Below are 6,230 nucleotides of genomic sequence, written 5' to 3' on the forward strand. Positions count from 1 at the left end.
TTACATTTTAAATTTTGAAAACATGTACTTGGTTATCTGATCTAAAGATCTGTCTCAAATCTAAATCTTTTCAAGATAATTTTCAGTATTATTATTTTTTTCAATATATGATAATCATCTCAGCAGTAGACGTAATGTGAGATCTGTTAAGAGTAGTGGTTTGTGTTGCCAGAACCGTCATCTTTTTTAAACGATAAAGCCTTTGAAAGCCTGTAATTTGCTACCACAGAAGTGATTTTAACCACAGAGTCAGGTTCTGTTTAATTTTGCCGTTAAAGAGACCATGCTGCTTTTTGTGCTGAAGTATGATCTGTTCCCATTAGTCATTCCATAGGCATGGTGTCCACACCACAAGGCAGATTTCTGCTTAACCCAGAACTTGTGTGTCCTTTAGGAAAAATTACGGGCTAAATTCAAACCCACACTATCTACAAGGGCACCATAGCACATTATGAAAACCAACCTTCCACACCTTCCACTTGATGAATGTAAGTCATTTTATTGTTCTATGAATTAATCTTATCAGTCATCCTGCATTGTTTATGCTGTCACACAGTTATTTGTGACCTTTTCAACGTTTACATATAAAAATGTCAGCCTCAAAATCAAATTCTGAGATAAACAGCATCAACGTTTAATTTTAAACTCCTCAGTTTTTACTATGCATTTTATTTTTTTTCTTCAATAGTAAAGATATCAAGATTATATTTTCACAACAATGTTCCAACATATATACAATAGGCTAGGATGAATTTATGTAGAAAACAGTAAATCACAAAAGAAAAATGACTGGGTTTTAACAGGCAGTGTCACAAATATGAAAATATAATTGGATTATAAAAACTAAAATTAATTTACCATCAAAATTAGGCAACAATTTTATAATTATTTTTGTATTTATTTATTTTTATGTATTTTACCTATTTTTATTGTATGTAATTTCTATGTTAATTAAGTTTTACATACAAAGAAATTATAATTTTTTGTTATTTTAACCCAAAATTCGGTTAAAAAGGGACAAACCCAACCGCTGGGTTAAATGAACCTATAAAAATTTATTTGATATTTGGCCCAACAATGGTTTGAAACAAACCAGCATACTGTAGGTTAAATAACAACCCACCAGGTTGGATTCATCACTTTTTGACCCAACGCTTGGTTGAAAATAACCCAGCATTTTTTTAGAGTGTAATAACCTTAGAGGTTGTGTCTCTTACAATACAGAATATTTTATCATAAAATGTTTTTACACCAGCAAAATCAGCAATCCATTACATAAATCATGCCTAGGAAAAGAAAGAACATCTTCAATTTGTAAAGTGGTGTAATTTTTCTTCTCGCCTCGAAGCTTGGCAATACCTTCAAAGTGCGTCTATGATGCAATACATCAATCAGCATTACTATTTTATCTTCACTGCACAGAACATTAACACACAAATCTGGACTGTTTAGTTAGACATGTGTGATCCTGAAACACCACTTTGATATGCACATTCCTTGAAAGTTACCTTGGATAAGATACTTATAGTCTTCACTGCGAACACAAATTTCTTGACTTTGAGTCTGTACAAACATAGTCTTTGTACGTTATGCCCTCAATTTTTCTAGAGGCATGACAACAGAAAGCTCTCCCTGTCTTCAAAGTTTCATCTGCAGGACTTCAAAGAGGCTCATACCTGAAAAGTGTCAGCATTAGACTGATCATCAAAGTGCAGAACGCGCTTCTTATGGCATGTATATTTGCTTATCCGATCTAAGGGAATCCTTACTGCCAGGAGGCGGTATCATCTGTCAGGATCAGAATGAAATGTCTGATGTAACTAATCACCAACATCTGATCAGTGTTTTAATGTTGATTATAATCTTAAAACATTGAGCAGATATGCAGGCCTATCATCATATCATCCAGTGCATTTACATTTATTCGTTTAACAGACACTACATAAAATGCTACACGTAGTTAAACTTAAAATTAACCACATACAAATATTAGTTTTTTTAAATCATAATAAATTAATAGTAATGATCAATAGAATTAACATTAATTCTGTTGAGTTGTCAAAGTTATATCGTCAAAAAAATGTAAAGGATGAGTCAAATTTATATAGAAGATTTGTGGTATTAATGAGAAATTGCAGTCAAATGTTGTTTGTGACAGAATAAATTATTGAAAAGCTTAACGAATAGTTTTAGAGACCAATAGTTTTTAAGATAAGAGCTTTACTTGTATAAACCAGAATAGGAGGCATCTCCAGAATGGCTGCCAAGTGAATTCTTCAAAATTATGTTCCCTATTTATTCATGTTGGTACATCAAAGAGACACAATGGTACCTTAAGGCGCACTCATATTACCTAACCCAACTGAACCGTGCCCAATGGCGATTGTCCTCCCTCCCTACTTCCCCAGACCTTTCCTATCTGAGCATGGTACACAAGTCCTAGTCCAGGCTCTTGTCCTATCAAGACAATTGCAATGTGTTACTGGCAGGACTCCAAATCTACACAACCAATCCCCTACAGATGATCCAAAATGCTGCGGCAAGAGTGGTCTTCAATGAGCCAAAGAGGGTGCACATCACTCCTCTATTTGTCAGGTTACACTGACACTGATACATACTGTATATCAGCCTGAATCAAATTCAAAGCTCTGCTCCTGGCCTTTAAAACCTTACCTTCACTCGCTTATACAGACTTATGTACTGTGCTTTCTAGATCCCTGCACTCTGCCACAAAGTGACAGCTTGTGGTGGCATCCCGAAAAAGGGAAAAAGCACTATTGCGTACCTTCTCTGGATCTGTTCCACATTGGTGGAATGATCTGCCGGTTGGGACAAGATCTGCTGACTTTGTAGCTGTCTTTAAGAATCGGCTAAAAACCCATCTCTTCTGCCAACACCTCACTTGACAGGAAATTAAGCACTCTCTCTTAACCCATCGTAATGATAAAGGTGCAGTGAATATGGCATTTTTATTGTTTTAAACTATTGTTCAAGGTCTATGTATGATGTTTGCATGGTTTTTACATTAAAGAACATTAAAAGCAATTAGTAATGGGCTATTTTGTACCTGGCTTGGAAACCCCGTTTTGATGGGCGGGTCGCATTGATGACTTGGAAGTAAACACTCACTGCTATGTTGTTTTTCATAGAAATCCAGCTACATACTAAAGGTAGTAAACATCTTCCGTCATTTGGGGAATTGTTTGGAAAACTTCTGATGTGGAAAAATGGCAGCCGGAAATAACAATGCGTATGGGTGAAGTAGCAAACAACAAATCTTTAAACGTGTCAGGCCTAGAAATTACTTTTTAACAACATGGTAAACGCGCATCATAATCTAAATTGACCACAGACACAGTAATACCAAGGATGCTTTAGCATGTGACAGCATGGTAAGTCCTTATCACTAACTGTGTGGTTAGACAACACTGTTACACACAATCAGGACATATCAAGCGATCTCTAACAAAGCAGTGACACATAGTACTAAATTGTTTTACCCACATTAGATTGATGTGCCATTCTTTCCGGATACAAAATTGATGGAACAGGATGCATTAATTGCAGTCTCTCTGCAAATCCAGCGTCAACCTGTGGCTTGTTCCCTCAAAGTTTTACAACTTCAACAACACATTCCTAATATGACCTTTCTGAGGAAAGGTTATGCAGTTAGACTATTCTTCCACATCCAGGTACTGCACAATATTTAGCAGTCTTCAACTATATTTTTTTGCTAGGACGCTCTATCCAGTTTGCGTGAACCAGTGGGGAGGGCTAGTGAAGTAGAGGTCAGGTGGAGCCAGTATTTAAAAATTGGCTACTACTGTATGTCATAACTAGGCAAATTCCTAAACCTGGTGTTTGCTGGGCTTGGTGTTAATAACAGTTGATATTTTAGTAACAAGGACATTTTCAGTTCTAAAACTTAACATTTTATTCTGAAAGTGCATTTTTTGTCTAAATGGTTCTATAAAGTGCCTTTAACATCTGAAGAACCTTTCTGTTTAACAAAAGGTTATTTGTGGTAAAAAAAGGTTCTTTAGATAATAAAAAAGTTTTGAAAGAAATGTTTCTAACATAGTGTATAGCCTTCAATACAATACAGTAATCTCAAATAGGTACTCAGAATGGTATTTTTTGACAGTTAATGCACTGAAACCGACATGGTGCTTATTTTCACACAATGGACTATTATTATTCATTAAGTAAAAGTGTTTGAACCAAAACAGACTTGGAAAATGTTTTATTAGTAATTTGGTGCCTTGTTGTGATGAAGCAACCAGCCATTGTCTCTAGTAGAGTACTATTAATTTTCTAGTCATTCTTTAGTATCCATGTTGGTCTCAGACATCTACTAGAGTATAGACTGTATTAGCGGCAACAAAATAAACAAACGGCTTTTGTGGCCCAAACGTCCAAGAGTCCTTTTAGAGAAGATTATTTCTGATAACAAGCAACATAAATAACCAGTAAATTATCTTAATTCAAATTACAGGTAAAGCGTATCATCTACTAAACAGAGCTAAAGTTACTGTTTAAAATGAATGTATACAATGTTAACAACAGATCTTTAAAATCTTCTGCCAAATCTTTCGTCACAGTTTTGATCCATACTCGCCGTCCTCTCATTTTCTGTAGGAAACCGAAACATTTTTATTTGTTCCAGAGGTCATTTTAGCCACAAGCGAGACAAATAAGCAAACACAGACTAGAAGTTAACTTTAGGCCAGCTGCATGATCATGACAAAGCACATGTGTCCAATAAAATCGTCTATAGTTACTACATGGTCAACTTCTTGACATGATATTTTTTAAGTAGAAATGTTTTTCCTTTTTTTTTGTCACAAGTTAAAGGTACAGAATGTCATCTGTCTACATACAGAGAGTGAACCTACCAAACAATTTTCACTGGATGTGTAACAACAAGACAATGCATTTGATATAAAACTGTTTAATGGTACTAATCGCTGAACTACTTGTTCACAGACTACAATGTCAGGAACAAAATATGCTGTCAGGAAAAGGTTAAAAAAAATGGTTTCTAGCTGTCACTTTGAAAAGTATACCTTTACAACTAGAGAGGTACAGAAAATATTTTTACCAAATTTACAGTCACATATATGGTAAGTATAAGGACCTTTTTAAGAGAGAACTGATCCAAGGACAGCTTAGAAGCATGTTTTACCATTTTTTGAACATTTCTGTAGTCTATGTGTTAGACATGTGGATGTGACCTTTGCTATAGCAACACAGATAAATGTGATGAGGTTTTTAACTCCATATGCTGAGGTCATTAATCAAGTGCTGAAATGATGATCTATGAACAAAGGACAATCTCTACTATGAAGATGAAATGATGCATATCATATTATATGCCATCTACATTCATACTTTTTTGCTGACATGCTCTTAGGCACAGGTCATTAATCACATGACAATTGCAGGCCATGTTAGTAATCAGACCGCGAATTTTGCATCTCAGTGCTTCTGGTCTAGAATAAAATCCATGCAATTTAAAATATCTGAATTTAATTTTAGTACGACTTTTCGATTAATAAGATAATTAAAAGTATTTGCTACTACTGTATTCCTAATATCTTCTGTGAAATAGAATCAATACAGTATGTACAAGGGCAATTCCATGCAAATGTCAACTTTATCATGAAAAGTATCATTGGGTTTTTCCCCAATGTAAATTTTTAGAACTGTCATGTCTATAATGGAGAAATGTCCATAACGTTGTTTTTTTTCCTAATAAATGCACATACAAAACACTAAACACTAAATGACACTAATTTTTTATGCCATCAATTTTCCATTTGTTTGGTTTTATTGCTTTTGGTTTGTGCCTTTAAATTCAGCAAATTCCTGCAAAGTATATTGTCTCCCAAAAATGTGTCACATCCATAGCATGTTTCCCTAATCTAAAATAAAATAAAAATAAACATTATTAAATAATTCTGGACTCTATCAACAGGGCCATAGGAAAATATAAACAAATGGTTCAATATATTGGTAATTAATGCATTCTCTGAGAAATTATATTTCAAGCTTTGACTGCAAATGTCATATCCTAACATTGCTCAATACTCAGACAATGGGTAATGGGACATGCCTTGTGGTTTGACATGCCATACTCCATCTATTTTAAACAGCATTCTATTATAATTATGCATGCAGCTTTTACTATCTCATATTAATTCAGAGACATAATTGAATTTTACATTGTC

The sequence above is a fragment of the Paramisgurnus dabryanus genome, chromosome 10 (assembly GCF_030506205.2).
Source record: "Paramisgurnus dabryanus chromosome 10, PD_genome_1.1, whole genome shotgun sequence".
Taxonomy (NCBI): domain Eukaryota; kingdom Metazoa; phylum Chordata; class Actinopteri; order Cypriniformes; family Cobitidae; genus Paramisgurnus; species Paramisgurnus dabryanus.